General features: G+C 45.0%; 1 long non-coding RNA gene across 1 annotated transcript; it reads right to left on the reverse strand.

Annotated features, from left to right (window-relative positions):
* Window positions 1-1,104: 1,104 nt before the first annotated feature.
* On the reverse strand, window positions 1,105-19,562 carry LOC112815437 (uncharacterized). The gene is made up of 3 exons (XR_003205978.2): window positions 19,449-19,562; window positions 14,428-14,518; window positions 1,105-1,820 (listed from the first exon to the last, which is right to left on the reverse strand). It is a non-coding gene; the product is annotated as an uncharacterized lncRNA (long non-coding RNA).
* Window positions 19,563-20,108: the final 546 nt, after the last annotated feature.

Consider the following 20,108-nt stretch of genomic DNA (forward strand, 5'->3'; position numbering starts at 1 on the left):
GCTGCGGCGTGCGGCCACCAGAGGGCATGCGTGTGCCAGATTGAACGCCCAACCTGCCAACTTCCCAGGGAGGAAAGTGCCCACCCAGCACCGCTAGAGGGAGCAGTGGTGCCGCCAGCCCCCAAAAGGAAATGCGGCGGCGGGAGGGAAAGCAGGATTTCCATGACTGAGCTACTTACCAGAGATCTCCAGCCTTGTAACCAAACTACTTATTAAAATGCCATTGGAGAACGCTGCTGGTAAACTGGTAAAATTTAGTCGCTTTAGGAAACACTGTGGAGCTCTCGGCTTCCTCTTTTATTCTTTTACTTCCCGGAGCCCTCCCTTTGCCGCATCTGGTGGGGCCGGGTGTCGGCAGGTGCACAGGTGCAGTCCTGCCTGCCATAGCACGTGTTAGGTGACCCCAAAACAAAGTCCTAAACTTTAGATGTCGAACAATGAGATGGGAAGCCAGACTGGTTTTTGTTTGAATGGCATTTCATTCCCGGGAATGAATAGCCCAGAATAGAGCCACAGTGTAAGAAGAGCAGTGGTTACCCTTCCCTCCAGATGCTCACTGATCTTCTATGCACAGGAGAGGATTTGACCTTCATACTGTGTGGATGCAGTAGACACTATGATCCCCATTTTGCAGCTGAGGGACCCGCCCTCACACAGATGTAGGCAGAAGAGATGAGTTTTATAGCCCTTGAGCTATTTTATTCCAATGCCCTTTGGCTTAACCACTCCTGAATAAGTCCCTTGTCATATTGAAATCACCTGGTGTTATCACCCTGGTTCACCCAGAGCAGCAGAACCTGCAGGAGATATACATATTGAAAGAGCTACTGCACAGCTGAGCTTTTGTGATGGTGGGGGCTGGCTAGGCAAGTCTGAAATCCATAGGACATGATGTCAGGAAGGACAGGCGGAAGCTGCAGTCCGCAGGCTTCACCAGGGAACCCTCAGCTCTGCTCTTGAGGCCTCTCACCAGATTGAATCAGGTCCACCCATATTAGTCTCCCTTACTTAAAGTCCACTGATGATGGACTATAATCACAGTCACAAATAGCTTCACAGCAACACCTGAGTTAGCGTTTAATTGAATAACAGGGGACCATAGCTGTCTTAATGAGTTCGGGCTATTGTAACAGAATACCACAGACTGAGTGGTTCGTCAACAACAGAAATCTATTTCTCACAGTTCCAGAGGCTAGAAGTCTGAGATCAGAGGGTCCTCTTCTGGGTCGCAGACTGCTGACTTCTCACTCTATTCTTGCGGAGAGAGAAGCAGCAAGCTCTCTCGTGTCTCCTCAAGGCACTCATCCCATCCCTGAGGGCTCCACCCTCAGGACCTCATCTAAACCTAATTACCCCCTAAAAGTCCCACCTCCTGATACCATCACACCCGGGGGGGGTAGGGTTTTGACATAAGAATTTTGGGGGAACACAGGCTACAACAGTAGCCTGGCCAAATTGACACATTAAAACACCATTATACCTCAAAAGCTTTTGAAAAGTAGGGTTTTTTTCAGCCTCACCCCAAACCAATTGAATCTGAATCTCATGGGATGGAACCTGGACATTCATTTTCTTTCCTTGATTTAAAGTTCCCCATAGTGGGGATGCATAGTGAGAGTTATGAACTATGAGGCCGATCACTGAGATGAGGGCCTTCAGAACTTGAAACGAGCCACACAGTACTTGGTTTTTTGTGTTGGCATCACCGTAGAGAAGCCAGGGGCCATCCTGGAGGGAGCACACTCTGGTTCTGTGTTGGCTCTGTGTTTGCTCCGTGACCCTGGGCGGGGCCCTCCATTACTCAGCCTCAATGTCATCACCTGGGAAAAGAGGAGAATGGGAGGAAAGGTCCAAACTGCCCCACTAATCTTTATCCAACTGTCATCTCCCTTCTTAATTTCAGAATCTCAGATTTGTTTGGCCTCACTATTCCCAGTCCCAGGAGATGAGTCGTGATTGGCCCAGACCAGGCAGTGGCAGCCCCCTTCCTTGGGCACTCCTTCCAACAACTTCCCTTGCAGCCACCAGGGGGCACTGGACCCACTTCTGGGCAATGAGATACAAGCAAACTTGACCATGGTCATCGGGGTAATATTTCCCTCACCAAGAGCGAGCAAGATCCTCCTGCTCCACCTGCAGTCTCGAGGGGGCAAGAGCCTGACATGATGGCACCCCATGTGATGCCAGTCAAGGGACAAAAGACCACCTGCAGAGGGGGGAAATCAGAAAGACAGACAAAGCTTGGGTCCTCGATGCCACTGTAGAGCCAGGGCACCACGTCCTACCTGTGATTATAAAGTCTTCGCTGAGAACACCTTCCCCGACTAGCAGTAGTCAAAGTTCGGGGGAAAGAGAGGAAGATTCTGCAGCCATCTCATTCCAGGGATCTGGTATTTGTGGAGCAGATGGTGAGATGTGGAAGACAGAAGAGTCTCAACTCCGTAATCCAGCTGAGCATGTACCACACCTGACTCTAAGTGTCTCCACATGTAGAACGCTTCTTATTTATCACAGGCTCTTTCAGGGAATAGCAATCAGTCTTGAAAGGAGCATTCAAGACCCTCCACAAATACAGCTATTCCCTACTTGAGTCAGAAGTGCCATGCCTCTTTAATGACTCTGGAATATTCCACAGTGATTCCCATGTTCATCTTGGTTTGAATTTCTTCACCCTTCTTTCGGTCTGTCTGTCTGAATCCCACCATCTTAGGTCCAACCTCCACCAGCAAGACATGAATAACTCATCTACACCACCACTTTCCTGACAATGCAGAGCCCTGTCATAGTGCCCTTAACTAGAGCATTTGACCTCACAAACAAGAGCCCTCAGGGAGGCCTCTGGATGCCCACCACACCTGCAAAGCATCTTGTTGTTCCCTTTTATTTTTTTCCAGTTTTATTGAAGTATCATTGACATACAACATTGTATTAGTTTAAGGTATACAACATGATTTGATACATGTATAGACTGCAGAATGATCACCAGAATAACTCTCATTAGAATCGATCACTTCACACAGTTATGAAACTTTGCCCCTTGTGATGAGACTTTTAAGATCTACTGTTAGCAACTTCCAGATACATAAACTACTATTGTTTGCTGTAGTCCTCCTGTCGTACTTCACATCCCCAGAACGTACTTATCTGACAACTAGGAGTTTGTACTTTTTGACCCCCCTACCTAATTCGCCCACCCCCACCTCCTGCCTCTGGCAACCATCAACCTGATCTCTATCTTTGAGAGTTTGGTTTTTTTAGATTCCACACGTAAGTGGGATCGTACAGTATTTGTCTTTGTCTGGCTTATTTTGCTTAGTATAATGCTTTCAAGTTTCATCCACATTGTCACAAATAACAGGATTTCCTTCTCTTTGTTGGCTCAGTAGATTTCCATGATATATCTTCTTTATCAGTACATCTGTCTATGGACACTTAAGTTGCTTCCACATCTATTGTAAATGCATAATGCTGCAATGAACATGGGAGTATATATATCTTTTCAGGATAGTGATCATTTCCTTTAGGTATATACCCAGAAAAAGAACTGCTAGATCCTATCACAGTCATTTCTTCCTTTTTTTCTTCCTAATAAATCAATTCCTCATAAATCAATTCAAAACCATGTTTGAAAGTGCCCCAAAGTGGCTAAAGTTCCGTTCAGTGACATTGTGCTATTCTCGTACATGCTGCTCAGTTTCCTTAAACACATCACTCATCTGAAGGACCAATACTAGAAGGAAGAGAATACTGCTAACAGCTTCAAGGTTGTTCTATTTCTGAAAATAACTACCCAGTTTGATCTCCTTTACCAATGTGGGATAGTCTTTTTCTATTAATTTTTTAAAGATTTTATTTACTTATTTGAGAGAGAGAGAGTATGAACAGGGATCCCAATGTGGGACTTGATCCCAGGACCCCAGGACCATAACATGAGATGAAGTCAGACGCTTAACCGACTGAGCCATCCAGGCGCCCCCTTTTTTTAAATTATATTTAATTTCTTTAGTCCACATTTGCCCAAATTATAGGGCATCCTGTATCTCTTCCTAAGACATGCCCGAAAAACTTGCCCGAGCATCCCAGGATGTATTCAACTCTAAGAGGCATGTCTTGTTTCCAAACAATAGGCTAGGCTCATAGCCAGAGAAGCCAGTCAAAGATGAACGGGCTCCAACTTTCTGCCATCATAATTTCTCTTGCTCTAGGGTAACTGTTGAAAACTGTCTTTATGGTTCAATGTGTCCTTGCTTTTACCACTCCAAATGAACTCAAAAGCCAAAGCCATATTTTATTTTGAGGGAGGACAAAGGACAAGCCCAATATCTCCAGAGTTATGTCTGTCTGAGGCTTAAAGCCCCCAGGGGGGTTTACACTCAGCCCCACAGGATGCTCTTTGTCTGGTTTTATTGGGGACACTTTGAGCCTTAGTCACACAGTCAGCCCAAACCAGCCCGCAAATGGACCTTCTGGTGGGGGCATTGGGCCCAGGTTATCAACTGGACTCACACTTCCCCGGAGCTGGGTTCCTTGTTGGGGGTCCTTGGTGTCCTTTCCCATCTGACTCATCTCGGGGCGGGGGGGGTGTGGTTCTATCACATTGCATTCTCGAAAGGGAAGAAGATAGGAGACTCTCTTTCTGAGGTGGCAACTTGGTCCCTATTCAAATTTACCCACACTCCTCTAGGTGAGCACTCTGCCTCACAAGGGATATGTGGGGACTGAGTTGTTCGGGTCAGAAATGTCTCAGGGTAATTAGTGACTACTTGCCTTAAAACAGAAGCACTGGGTGGCGCCACTAAGTGACCACACAGGGGGGTGGCCGGTGCATCCCCCCAGGCAGACAACCAGCTGATCCTTTCCTTTTTGGCAGCTACTTTAAGTTCTGCTTAGTCAGGTACACAAGAGCTCAGACTCAACTCTGAAGGGGCTCAAGTGTCTGTTGGGGCATGGGGTGGGGGGGCTGCGCCCCAATGGAGTGGGAGCTCTGGGCAGAACTGAATGGAATCACACGGCAGGAGTCAGGGATGAACAGGCACTGGTTCTCCCCTGGTGCCCCTCCCTTCCTGCATGTCGGGGACTGCAGAGCCCCCTGTGACGACGAGGGTGCAGGGCCTCCATCTGGGGGCCCGGAAAGCAGCTGAGAGCAGGCTGCACGTGCTCACTCCTCTGTCACATGGAGGGGTGGGAGGAGAGGGCTTGGAAGTGCCACACCTGGGCCATCGTGGCTCATCAGAAGACAGGCCCCCACCACCCCCTTGTCCTCGTACATAGCTCTTCTGGGATTAATTTCAATCGTCTTCCCCCCCTTGCCCAGGTCATTCCTCACTTAGCTCCCAGAACCCACTTCTTGGCTTCCGTGGCAGGTGCCACACTGAAAGTCTCTTGCAGAGTGGTGTTTCTGGGGCAGTGAGTAACAGGGGGATTGGAGGGAAAGAGGAGGAAGGGGGAGAGATGAGAAGTTGCCCTAGACCTGGGACCTAAGCCTTTGGCGAGAAGGTCCCCCTTTCTCCGGGTTCAGGCTCATTGACTCAGAATTGCTCACTACTTCCAAAACAGACCGAGCGTCTGGAGTGTCTGTCAGGGGCCTCCTCAGGACAGATGAAGGCCCCACTTCTGAGAGCTGCACCGCCCTGTGGTGGTTTGCAGAGCAGATTTGGAGCCTTCTCACTGGACACAGGGACAGTGTGTGAATTTCTTCCATTTTCCTAGGGGAAGTTTCCAAAAGTTTTCCAAGGGCCCTTTCAGCTGTGGTCTAAACTCAGGGCCTTGGCACCACTCCAGGGAGGAACCTCATTTACTTTGGCACCTGGGCACTTCCTATTTCGTCCCAGGCCCAGAATGTATGGAATAGGGCTTTGCTGGGAGGCACACCGTAGTAATTCTCTGTGCTGTCAGGACACATGGAGACTGTGACTGCGTAAGCCCTCGGGGACCTCCCCTGTTCGCTCGCCTGTTGGCTTCGGTTTAAGGGAGTTGCCCACAGAGGGATGTCTCATGAGGGGTTCATGCTTGTTGGATCGTGGAGGATGTTACAAATACTCAAATTTTCCTTGCAGATATTTTTTTCCCCCTCCAAGACTAGACAAAATGTATAGTGTTCATTTTGGAGAATCTATTCAAAAAGTTCATGAAAGAATGATTTTCACAATCAAGAAATCGCTATTTTTTTTTTCTTTTTCTTCAGGCTCATGGGTAACACAGCTGGGTGAGGCCAAATATGTGCCTGATGCAGGGATGCTGGTTTTGCTCCTAGCACTCTCCAAATGTACAAATTGGACAATTAATTTACTCTTTTATTTCTGGCAGGGGAAGGTAAGGAGGACATACCAGTTCCCATTACTTTAGTGCAGGCTAGCCCAGAAACGTATTAATTACTTGAGTGTCATGAAGGCTACAACTGTGCTGGCGCTCAGGCTCTCAGCTCCAGCTTCTTGCTCCCACTTTTCGACCCAGGAAATGAGGACCACTGGGTCATCATTAAGAAGAGATCTTGGAGCCTCTCCTCCATCAACCTGCATGGAAACACTGCCATGGTTCACCAGAGGCCTTAACCCAGCCTCATCCTGCCCAACGTCCCCAAGGAAGCAGGATGCCACAGCCCACGAGAGCTGGCCTGGCTTCCGGGCATTGGCCCAACCCGCTGCGCTGTGGCTGGGGTGCGCGGTATCGCCCAGGACTGAGTTCTGTTCCAGTTTCCCCCGATCCTCCCCAGTTAGGACCTGGCTCATGTCTCTCAGAGGGATGGCGCCCAGAATGAGTTGTCAATGTTGGCTGCTTTATGGAATTCTATAAACGGTTTTATTCTTGTTTTTGACGTCTTGGCCTTTTTGTTGGCTCCGGGAAGGAGTGGGCCTGAGGTAAAGGTGTGTTGGAAGTGGGAGGGGGTGGAAATCGAGTACTTTCTCAAGGGGTCATGAAAAGAAATTCTGTCCCTACTCTCTCCTCTTGACTTGATATGTGTTGCTTATATTTCTGATTAGGGTAAAACCACAAAAAAGAAAAGTAACCTAGAATTTAGAGGGTTTTATTTTCATAGTTTAAAATACAGCATTTTGCTGGGGCAACTGGCTGGCTCAGTCAGGGGGAGCATGTGACTCGATTTCAGGGTTGTGAGTTTGAGCCCCATGCTGGGTGTAGAGATTACAAATAAATAAACTTTAAACATTTTTTTAAAGTAAAGCTTTTTGCCTGTCATTTTTTCTTTTTTTGCGTATGTGAAAGCATTTACTTTGATTATATCTGCCTTATATGCATTCCCCCCCCCCAGTTTATTAACTGACATATAACTTTACCTTAGTTTCAGGTATGCAACATGAGGATTTGAGATTTGTATATACTGTAAAATGATCACCACAATAAGTTAGTTAACATCCACCACCTTCAAGGGTTATAAATATTTTGTCTTGTGATGAGAACTTTTAATATCTACTCTTTAGCAACTTTTACTTTTTAAAGTAGGTTCTGTGCCCAGCGTGGGTCTTGAACTCACAACCCTGAGATCAAGACCTGAGCTGAGATCAAGAGTTAGATGCTTAACTGACTGAGCCACCCAGGTGCCCCATCTCTTAGCAACGTTCAAATCAATCATGTCATTTTTTAAAAATGGAGTGAATGGGCCCTCCTGGCTCCCTGCTCCCACAGCACTGGATATACTTCTGAGCCTATACAGTTATCAATCACACTACACTGTAATTTTTTTACTCCTTGTCTGTTTCTCTCACTAGACTGAGCTCCCAGAGGCCTGGAACACTACATCATTATTTCCCCAGCACCCAGCACAGTGCCTGGGACACACCACAGCTTGACAGACATATGCCAGAGGAAAAGAACACACCAGTAAAGCACGCCAGCACCTTTTCCTTTTTCTTTTTTCATTTGTTAGGAGGCTGCCCCAAGGGAGAATAGAATTGGGCAAAAAGCAAACATGCAGCCCCTGGACTTCACGGCTGTGTTCCAGCCTGTGCTGGCCAGTCTGGGCCACTCTGCCCTATCTTCTGGGCCTGCCTTTCAGGACTTAGGTTTCCAAACTAGATGACACAACGAGAGAAGTCAGCTTTGTCTTCATCCTCGCCAGCCCAGTGGTCAGTGGGTCAGCTGTCCTATCTAGCGCCACCCAAGCAAACAGACAAGTGTGTCCTCTTTGACTGACTCACTTGCCTGTGCGTGAGCAGAACCATGTGACCCCCCCCCCCCCCCCCCCGCCACCAAAAACTATGAAGTGTGTCGTGTTTTCATGGGATGGAGCACTGTGGAGCTGGGAGCTTCCCTCTTCCTCACATTTAAGGTCACGGGCAGTTGTGTTTTTGCACCACTTCCAGAGCAGGAGGCAATAAATACGGGGGGGGGGGGTTGAGGGGGGGCAAGGAAGAGCGCAGGCCTTCGGTTATGGGCTCATGCAGAGAAGAGCCTGAAGCTTCCACAACAGTACTGTGTGTGCACCGGAACACTGGGGTGAGGTGGGTTGAGGTGATTCGAGCCCGTGGTGTGAGTTTCAAAAATACCTGCCTGGGCGCCTGGGTGGCTCGGCCATTAAGCATCTGCCTTCGGCTCAGGTCATGATCCCAGGATCCTGGGATCGAGCCCCACATCGGGCTCCCTGCTTGGCGGGAAGCCTGCTTCTCCCTCTCCCACTCCCCGTTTGTGTTCCTGCTCTTGCTAACTCTCTCCCTGTCAAAAAAATAAATAAAATCTTTAAAAAAAGAAAATACCTGCCTGATGTGCAGTGAGGTCTAGGTCAACCTCAGTGCTAATGCTGGAATTACCTCCTGATGGAGGTTCTGAACTCAGAGACTCCACAAACTTATATAGAATTGCATCTTTCTTTCCCCCAAAAACCTCTCACTGAAATGTAGTATGTTCTTCGATTATGAGTGTCAGCAACACCACCAGGAATAGCACCCTCTGATACAAACTATTTTCAGGCCACCTCAGAGTGGTTACAGAGATCCCACAATGTCATTTCCAGTCACTGCTACTTAGAAATGATGTAGCTTTTAGACCCATGCTGGATCTTGTTTTTTAATGCATTAATAAAGAAGCGTTTGAGGTATTTGTCAGGGTTCTCCAGAGAATCAAAACTAATGACTTATTATGAGGAATTGATGGACATGATTAGGGAGGTTGAGAAGCCCCATGGTCTGCCACATGCAAGCTGGAGACCCAGGAGAGCCAGTGATAATAGTCCTCAGAGATGGGGGGTGGGGAGCGCAGCGGATGAGAGAAGTCCCAGGAGGTCAGGAGATGATATCCCAGTGCAAGTGGTCAGACAGACCCTTCCGCTGCCTTTTTGTTCTATTCAGGCCCTTAACCGATTGGATGAGGCCCACCCACAATGGGGAGGGCAATCGCTTTACTCATTCTACCAATTTGAATGCTAATCTCATCCACAAACACCCTTAAAGATACACCCCAAAAAAGTGTTTAACCTAGCATCTGGGTACTCCATGATCCAGTCAAGTTGACACATAAAATTAACCAGCAAACTATATGACAAACTTAGTTATTTAAAAAGTATTTTTTACAGGGCACCTGGGTGGCTCAGTTGGTTAAGTGTCTGCCTTCCGCTCAGGTCATGATCTCAACATCCTGGGATCGAGCTCTGTATTGGGCTCTCTCCCCAGAAGGGAGTCTGCTTCACCCTCTCCCTCTCCCTCTCCCTCTGTGCGTGCTCTCTTTCTCTCTCTCTCAAATAAATAAATAAAAAAACTTAAAAAAATAAAAAGTATTTTTATTACTGTATTTCAATGTAATTGGTTTCTTTGTAGTTCTATGCATTTTAGATTATGTATTTTTTAATTTTTAAAAATATTTATTTCAGAGAGAGAGAGCGAGTACACACAAGCAAGGAGAGCAGCAGGCAGAGGGAGAAGTGGGCTCCCTGCTCCGCAGGGAGCCCGATATGGGGCTCCATCCCAGGACCCTGAGATCATGACCCGAGCCAAAGACAGATGCTCAACTGAATGAGCCACTCAAGCATCCCTAGATTACGTATTTTAAAACCTTATCTTGAGAAGAGACAGACAGGCTTCACCACGTACCAACAGCTAAAAATGTTAAGAACCCCTGTGAGAATAAATTCTCTCCCATGTGGCCACTAGCCTCTGGCTACTTTCTGGGAGGAAATGAATCCTTCTCGAAACTATACATTTCGTTGTACATTCTTTCAATACATTTAAGGAAAGGAGGGGTATGCCATTTATCAGTTTATTGCCCCTCAACTCTAAATTCTCCTTCCATGGCTTGCTGGGCCACAGAACTGGGCTCTTAGGTAAGCTTTTCTCCTTTGCTGCCGGTATGGTGCTGAACCTTGCCAGTAGAGGGCGCTAGGAAGACGCTTCTCTTCCCGGAAGCCAGCCTGCTTCCTTTTTCTTTTTGCGCCTACTGCATGGCCACCAGTGGCATGAGGGTGAGTGTCCAATGGTGCTCACCCCCATCAAGCTTCAGTGGCGCCCCACAATTGTGAGTTCCATTTGTCCTTTCCTGCCCACCAGCTCCCACAGGAGGCCTCCAGCTACCAGCCTGGGAGAGAAAAATGGTCTCACTTTGGTGACTGCCCATGCTGAGACTCAAACTCAGTGTTTTTTTCTTATTGTTTTGTTTTGTTTTTTTTTTCCCCCAAAGGCTGAGTGCCCTCTACTGCACAGTGCTGCTTCCAGACTAAAGATGACTGCATAGATCTCCAGCTGGTCTTGGCCCCACCGTGATGGCCACCATCTCCATCCCCTGGAAATGCTGCCTTCATTAATTCATTTGCTCATGTATTCATTCAACAAACATTTGCTGCATATATTGACCACCCTATGCAAAGTTCTGTATGCTAATGTTCACAGAGGTGGCTGAAGCCCTGATCTCCAAGAGCAACAAGAATAATGGTGAGGCTGACGAGGGAGAAACATGTCAGAGGCTGTCAGAAGGCATCTCTGAGAAGGTGAGGCTTGAACTGAAGTTTGGAAAACTGCCAACCAGGAAGAAAATGAGAGAAGGATGTTCCCGATAGAAGAAAGAGCAGAAACAAAGGTGTGAAGAGAACCGGGCACGATTTGCTAGAGACACCGTATCTCCCTGGCTGAAGGGAGTGCAAATGTTAAACTTGGGGAAAAGGTCATGTTTCTCAATACACAGAATTCGTTAAATTGCTGTGGTCCGAAACTATGAGTGGCTGCAAGAGGCCAGACTCGATCCCAGAATGCCGGCGAAGCGTGCACAAGCACAGTGACCACTGGTTAGGGCTGCCCCTTGGCCACAGACGCAGCCTGATTTTTCAAGTTTTCAAGTGTAAAAGAGTTGCACATCTTAGGAATGGTAAAGCAGAGGATTCATGAAGTGAAAATGGAGTTGTAGAAAGGCCACGTGTGTGGAAGGTCTGGCCAGCATAATGATAAAAGGAACATATGCTTTGGAGTCAGTCTGGTCTGGGTTTCAAATGCAGACTCTGCCACTTACAGTTATATAATGTGGTGCCATTTACTTAGCCCAGAGAGTCACAGTGTCCTCATCTGGAAAATGGGGATAAGTATTTACCTCATAGAACAAGATAAAATATGCAAAACCCACACTGGATCTTAAGACCACAGCTGTGAGCAAGGGGGAGCATGAAGGGCCACAGTGTGGTTGTTTGCTGGGCCAGCCTGGAGAGCAGTCCCCAAGCAATCCCTCTCCTGAGCAGTTCTTGAAAAGGGATACTTCATGATATCAGTGCTCTGCAAACTTTTTTGACCTTGCATGCTTGTCAGTTACAAAATTTTGAACGCACACCCCAAATATAGGTGTATATATTTATTAACAGATTCTGTAAATGTATTATTAGTCCATGAACATACTGTACCCATTATGAAACATAAAGAAGATGGGAAAGTACAAGATAAAGACAAAATAAACAATTTAAATAAATTGTTTTATTAGTGGTGCCAAGAGCCCTTGACCTATCACCAACGAGAAACCCCATTTTCTGTCAGAGCACTCTGATTATATATACTTGGTTTCTGAAAATCTTGATTTACATTTTGTGATACAGTGACTTGATTTATAAGCTTGCTTTTAATGCCATTAGCAGCTAAGTAGATCCAAATGAAAGAAGTGCGTCTTTGGCTCAGCTCACTAAATTATGACAATCGTCAGTGACTTAGCGAGGTCAAATGGTGCCCAAGGGCAATTGAACGATGGCCCAGCTCCTTAGACTTGCCCAGAAATGAATAAATACATATAAAACTAGGGTGAATTCATGTGTTCAATGTTCAACAAATCTAAGGATATTAACTCAGTGCAAAATTGAAATGAAAAATTCTCTTACCGGTTTCTTTGCTGCTGCCCCGCAGCCAGCCCTGGAAACAAATGAACTTTTGCACTACCTCCCCATCACAGGCTGGGTATTTTGTGACATGGTAGCTGACTTCCCACAGAGCCAGCGGGATCCGAGAGAGTTAGGCAGGAGCCGCAGTGCCCTTCGTGACTTAGCCTCGGAAGTGACACATCGTCCCTTTTACTGCATTCAATTCAGGTGTGCCCTGATTCAGTGGAGGAGGGGACTCCATAAGAGCAAAAACCTCAGGCAGCATGGATCTTTGGGGACCACGGGAGACTGACTATGGCAGAACGTGGCAGAAAAACCAAAGAGTAATCTGGAGAAAAAAGAGAACAGAACACCCAGAAAACAGAGAGTCCAACTCAGCAAAGTAACAGAGGATGACACTATGTAGCTGGGTGAAGAAGCAACCAGATTAGATTGCATGAGGAAGATGGAGAATGTCGGGAGGAAGGTTTCCAAGAAAAAAAAGGAAAGCAATAAAAAAAGACTATCCGATATGCTTACGTATCTTAAAAAATTGGTTGATACATAAACAACTTTACAGGAGAAGATCAAGACTTCCTCATATAGAAAACTATAAAGGGAAAAATGGACAAGGCAATTGTAAGCCCAGGAAAACAAAACATTTTGCAAGCAAGGAAACATAATAATAGTAGACTACTTAGGTTTTACAGTGAATATTATTTATACGAAGATACCAATGTCAATACCTTTATTGACCTAACTAAAAATGGGACATAAGTATTAGGAAGATGGCCAGAGACGTGGGGGAAGGGAATACACAAGCACCAAATCTTCATTTAGCATAAAAGAAAATCAATAGGCAAGGTTCTACTTTTAAGAAACTCACACAAGCATACTATTTAGAAAACTAGAAGTCAACATTTAAACAAAACAGTTGAATTTAAAGTGATCGCCTCTGGGGATCAGAACCAGAAGCATGGGAGGTGGAGGGGTAAGGCAGGGACCACTGTTTTTTGCTATAAACCGTTTAGTACTATTTAATTTTCCTTGCTCCTACAAAAAAAAAGGAGTCTAATTCAAACAATATGTATAAAGTAGAACCCCTAAGAACTAGCAACTAGCATTTCCGAGTTTTGGCATCATGCCTTAAAATTACATTTATAGCTGCAGGTGTATTTGAAGAATAAACTGCCACTGTGATGAATATATAAATAAGTGTTTTTACCATATCATGTGTAGTCAATTATGGGAACGAAAATGGATTGGAAATATACAAATAAATGACTATTTAATTACCCATTTAAAAATATCAGAAATCATTGCTGTGGCCCCTTGGTGGTACAGCCTCTTCCTTACTTCTACCCATCTCTGGATTTCTCAGTCCTGTCCCCAGGTCACCTGCAACGCCTCCTCCTTCAAGATTGTAATGCCTTGGCTCCACTTGCACTCCTCCCTCCCACTCGACATCCCACAGCCCTGGATCCACACTTCATTTATGAAATTCTAAGCTTCTGTCTTGTATTATTTATGTCCATGTCTTGAGGAAAAGGTTTGTATTCCAATTAACAGCTTTCTCCTACAAATACGTGTCCTCCTTTGCACCCCCATTCACTATATATTCTACACTCATTTTTTCAATTGCTGAGTTATTACAAGCAGCCAACCACCCTTAAGGCTACCCATGGTTATTCTATAGTGAAAAGAGGAGCTTTTAAAAGTTATTACCTGGAAGCTTTGAGTTCTTATTAATATTGCTGGGAAGCTAGAGGCTCCTAGGGAGCATGTGGATGAACACTTTGGTCAATAGCTGGTTTTCTTCAGTGATAAATTCAAGTCAACATTACTCCTTTATCCTACTAATGTGCTTTAAAAATTCAAGGTACTTGAACAACAAGCTAAACACAGACCTCTGCCAGAAACCACTTTTTGTCAGATTTACCTTTTTTTTCTTTCTTTTTTTCTTCAAAATTCAATTAGCCAAGTTATAGTAGATCATTAGTTTTTGCTATAAAGTTCAGTGATTCATTAGTTGAGTATAATTACCTGACTTTGATGCAAATGTGTTTGATTAAACCTGCAAAGGTATAATGTTCTTAAATGGAAAACAAAATACACATAAATTGTGACAATGAAAAAAAGAACTCAAGGAATTATCTTACCTGCTTTGCACTGGCCAAAGTTCCTCTTTCCCTTAGTGTGCCTGATGGTCCACGCTCTCACCTTGGTGCCTCAGAGACATTTTAGGAAAGACTGAAAAGTGAATACATTGATGTGAGCCCTTTAAGGACTTACCTTGTGACCCTGAGGGGGCGAGGGGATGACACACAACTCACTAGAATAAAGGATAAGCATATTAGAACTTCTGTATTTAATTTTTATATTGAAAGTAATTAAATGACTCACATTATGTATGAGTTGTCACTGACATCATCATCAAGTTCATGTCAGATGCCTCGTGTCATTTACAGGCCCGAGAAGCAGTTCCACACCTGGCAGCGGGTGTGTGTATGACAAGGACCCCCATTCATTTCAACTACTTGAAAGTAATTTTCAAGATATACCACCACATTGAACTGAAATGAGCCTCACAGAATAGACAGGTGAGTACTAATAATGTAAGTGCAATGGACAACCAGAAAGTGGCAAAATGGACATGTGATCTCGGGATGATTTCTTTGTCGTCCCTACAATGATACAATGATAAGGTAAAAAATTACGATCATCTAATTTAATCCTGTAAGAAGTTGATAAAAAAATTTTCAAAAATTTCAAAAAAGACTCAAAAGAGGGATTAACATCCATCATCTGTAATAATGAACCTTAACAAGAGTGTATATTGTGCCTTGGGGATTGGTAATGAGCTATAAATGCTTCCTGGAAGAGCAAGACATTTTTAAACTGAGCATCTAGAACATGAAGACAGACCTCTATAATTGGTATACTGAAGGGAGTGATATTTATTTCTAGAGTTCTAAGTAGTATGTTTATGGAACTATTAAAAAAAAACTTGGACATTATCTATTGATTTTCTGCTATGCTAGATGAAGATTTCGTGCTCCTACATTCCCTACCCCCACGTCCTTTCTTGCCATCCTCCCAATAGTTGTATCCCATTGTTAGCTAAATCAATAAAGGTACTGACATTAGTATGTTCTTGTGAATAATACTCATTGCAAAACCCAAGTAATCTACTATTATGTTTTCATTCTTGCAAAATGTTTTGTTTTTCAGTAGGTTTCATTGGTTTGCTTTCTTTATACTGAGACTTCATTTTTCCCCCATCAGATTATTTATTAACCAACCTTTTTATGCTTAAGCATATCAGATGGTGTATCATTTTATTATTGTTGTTTTTTCCTGGAGACTGCTCCCCCCCAGCACCCTCCATCCTCCACATACAATCTGGACTGTTTGCTCTTTAAGCCTGCTGCACTGCATCATCCTGTATTATCCTAGGCTTATTAGGGGACTAAGTGGAAAAGGGATTACAGCAAGATTGTCAAGGGGCTGGTTTGCGACAAAAAAGAATTCAGATTTCATTAAGTTATTGGAGAACCATAAGAAGTGACCAAAGGAAATCTGTTTGAGAGTCACTACACCAGAGCAACCCATGGTCAAGGAGATCTTGTCTTTCCTCAGGTTCAGCTCATAGCTGCACCCTATCCTTCCCTGGAACCACCATCCCTACACTTAGGCTATAAAAAATATGACTTGGAATAATTAAACACATGCTGGTCCCAAATCTAATGTTGAGGCACTTATGATGGGAAGAAAACAATCTCTGATAAAAGGTCAAGGACAAGGAATTTTCAGTGTCCAGGAATTCATGGTCAAGCCAATGTAAATCTCAAAATTTCTTCACATATTTCACTTCAACAAAATCCATGTCAGCGCAAGCATTTATTTAAAATGTAAACCCTGAAGTTGGAAATAAGGCCAATCAGAGCCATTCAAAAGATGACAAAGATGATTTGAATTTCAAAGGGCAGAGAGAGCAGGAGAAAATGTGTTCTGATGGCCACATCTATGAAGCAAGCAGAACCAACAGAACCACTCCTCCAACTCTCCCATTCTTTGGACACTCTTCGCCTACTTTTGTCTGGTCTATGCTTTTGTCATTTATATTATTAAAATTTATATTATCATAACTATTTTACTGTCTTATAGAACTTTGTAATTTTCCAATGATTTCACAAGAATCCCCTAAGACCTTTGAACAGCATATGAGGTAGATATAAGGTAGATGAATAGGGTTGGCTTTCTAATTCCCATTTTTATAGGCAAAGAAACTGGTAGAAAGAGAGGTTTAATGGCTTCCTGGGAGTTCCATAACTGGTCAGCAGCCTCAGCAGCTTGGAAGAGTAGTTTTCCAACCGTCAACAGTTATTTGGGTCCTTTCTTCCAGGACTTCTTGTCTTTTGTTCTTATTTCGCTTCCAATTCTTTGTTTCCTTCTTCTCAGCACAGTATATATTTATTATTATAAGCGAAATCTATCCCTTAGCATGTTTATAGTTTGTTTTCTGTTGTTAACAACTTAAAAATAATTTTAATGATCATAAAAATTGATATGTTAATGAATTCATTATGTTGATATAGACATTAAATATAATTGCAATTTAATATACTTTAATAATTACATAAATTTAACCATTTTAAATAAGTCATGCTTTTAAATCATGAGTAGTTTTACAAATACAATTATTTTTTTCTCAAAGTCTTGCCTTTTTACTTGCATTTGGCTCTCAACCTTCTCCCCCCACCCCACCCTGCCGATCACAGGGTTATGGGTGAGGGGCATTCCCACCCCTGAAGTAGCGTCCAAACGTGTCTCCCAACTCTCCTGCTTGAGGTTTACATGAGCCTCAATTTCAGAAAGCCGGATTCTCACATTCTGAACGTGTACAAGAAATTAGGAGGGCTTAAGTGAGATAAGGCACGGTTCATCCACCTTGCCAGAAGATTCTTTGGCTTACAAAGGTTTCCCCATGGGATCTGTACAAACATCAAGCTGTCTATGTGTTTTTAGTTCAATCCAATAGTCATAAATTTAACACCCCTGGAGTCTCCAGGCAGGTGCACCCCCACTGACCACAGCAGTGCTGAGCCAGCCCAACCACACCGGGGACCTGACGCGCAGGGGGCGGGGGCGGGGCCGGGGGCCGGGGGCGGCGGGGGCGGGGGGTCTGAGAAGCTGAGGCCTGCGCAGGAGCACGTCATTCTGTGCAGCTGAGTCCAGGGCTCTGAGCTCCGTGGCCATCAGGAAGAATGAGGTCTACTCCCTCCTGCTGGAAAGTGCTCCTGGCGGTTAACCATCACCACTTGGTCCTCATCTTAATTGCTTCCTGTTCAGTGAGTCCAGGGCCTTGCTGCTCCGGGGCCACAAACACAGAACATCTGCAAACACCAGGACAGCATCCCCAACGGCTCACGATTGGACAAAGACAGTTCTCGGTGGGGGGCTGTGTCCCGTGGACTTAATCCCGGGCCACACACTGTCCGCCTGGGGTCATTCTGGCCTGTGCACATGTTTTGTTTAACTTGTAGTGTTTTTTAAATGGTTTAAAGCAGATATCAGCAATTTAGAATGAAGAGTCACAGAAAGTCCCAATTTTCCAGGGTGCCTGGGTGGCTCAGTCATTAAGTGTCTGCCTTCGGCTTAGGTCGTGATCCCAGGGTCCTGGGATGGAGCCCTGCTTCTCCCTCTCCCACTCCCCCTGCTTGGGTTCCCTCTCTCACTGTGTCTCTCTCTGTCAAATAAATAAAATCTTTAAAAAAAAAAAAAAAAGTCCCGATTTTCCATTCCTTTTGAAAAACAGGTATTCTGCAAAAAGAATGAAATCTTGCCATTTGCAATGACTTGGATGGAACTAGAGGGTATTAGGCTAAACAAAATAAATCAAAGACAAATATCCCACGATTTCACTCATATGTGGAATTTAAGAAACAAAACAGATGAACATAGGGGAAGGGAAGGAAAAATAAAATAAGATGAAAATTGAGAGGGAGGAAAACCATAAGAGACTCTTAACTCTAGGAAACAAACTGAGGGATGCTGAAAGGGCGGGGGGTGGGTGGGAGATGGAGTAACTGGGTGATGGGAATTAAAGATGGCATGGGATGTAATGAGCACTGGGTGTTATATGCAACTGATGAATCACTAAATTACCTCTGAAACTAATAATATACTATATGTTAATTAAATTAAATTTAAATAAAGAAAAAAAAAGAAAAATTAGTACTCCTGCAGCCATGGCCCCAAATTCCTACAAGGCAGCAGCTGGGGCTGGACTGGGCCAGGGCTCCCTGGTTCACCCCTGCGCCCACCAGGACCTCCAGGTGCTTCCCTGGTCCCCAAAGGGTGGGAGTGTGCCTGCCCCAGGGTGTTCCCTTAGGGCCCTCATTCCCTGCTCAGCCCGGCAGCCTGTGTGCTTTAGTGGCTTTGGGGCATCTGTGTGCGCTGGGGAAGGGTCAACACTTCTTTTCTGTGGCCCACTTATCCCTGAGTCATCACTTTGTTCTGCCACCTTCTGAGGTGTTCCACCTCTTACCCCAAGTAGCCTGGATTTTCATCCTCCCAGGCCCCGGAAATAGCTCCTATCACCCACATGCGATAGGACTTTCTTCTCAGACTCTGGGAGAACACCTGGTGGAAACCGGATGTACCCAGCGGGGAAACTGAGGTTCAGAGCAGCAGGGCTGTCCCGGGTCAACTGGAGCTGGCAGGTGTTGGGGCTGAGGGTAGCGGGGCACGGGTCTGTCCCCAGCTTTCTCTGCCCCAGCGAACAGCTTCTTTCTCTTGCTGCTCCAGAGCCACCGGAGTTGAGGGGACCCTGCCCGGCTTCACGCCTAAATCGGGTCTGAGGGGACCAAAACAAGCCTGTGAAGGAAAGACGGGCTGAGAGGGAAGGAATACGGGTACACACCACATGGCAGGAGGGGTGGGGGAAGAAAGGCGAGGCTCCCCGCCTTCCCACACTGCCTACCCTTGGCACAGGCACAAAGCAGTCGATTCTGTGAACCGTCCTGCGGCACGAGGCCACTCAAAAAATGCCATTTGCCAAAGGAACTCACCACCTATATTCATTTAGCCCTCCTATATGTGTAATTAAAAAAAAAACTAAATACAGAAATTGGCTTTTTTTTTTTCCCCTCCAAGTGAATATTTTTATATCACTTACTGTGTCCTTCCCCATAGGAGAAGGGATTGTTAGACGCAACCGACTTTTTCCTCTTCCTCCTCCGCGCACTGATTTCATTTCCGGGTTTCCCTTGTAGTTAATTGTGGTCATGTGACTGGGTCCCAGCCAATGGGGGGTGAGAGGAAGTAATGCCGGCACATCCGGCTCTGGCGCGTGAAGCCTGTCACGTTCATTTCTCTTCTGCGGTGACCTAGGAAGTACGGATTGAAGAGTGCACAGGTTGGAAAGTAGCCTGTCTCCTGAATTACTTCGTTTTATGTGTAGCATTTGATAGGTTCGTATCCCTCCTCTACCAGTAAGGGACAAATTTTTAAATTTTTAAAATTTTTCTGTGCCTTGGTTTTCTCGTCTGCAGATCGGGACTATTGACAGAAACACCCTCTTAGAGCTATTGGAAACATTAAGTGAGTTAATATTTGTAAGTCCCCTATAAGAGTGGTCTGCTTATAGCGGACACTATATAAAGAATATTTAATAAAATACTAAAAGCTCTCTAAATGTTACATTAGCCTCTATGGCTGTTCTAAACATTTTAACAGATTTTTTTGGATGATAATGAGAATCACTTTGGCTGGTAGTTTGGCTTGGTTTGGTTTGTTTTAAGGATAGCATAGCGTTTATGAGTTATAGCTTGGGTGT

The sequence above is a fragment of the Callorhinus ursinus genome, unplaced genomic scaffold, assembly GCF_003265705.2.
Source record: "Callorhinus ursinus isolate GAN/ISIS: 27379988/994484 unplaced genomic scaffold, GSC_fseal_2.0 scaffold6, whole genome shotgun sequence".
Classification (NCBI taxonomy): Eukaryota; Metazoa; Chordata; class Mammalia; order Carnivora; family Otariidae; genus Callorhinus; species Callorhinus ursinus.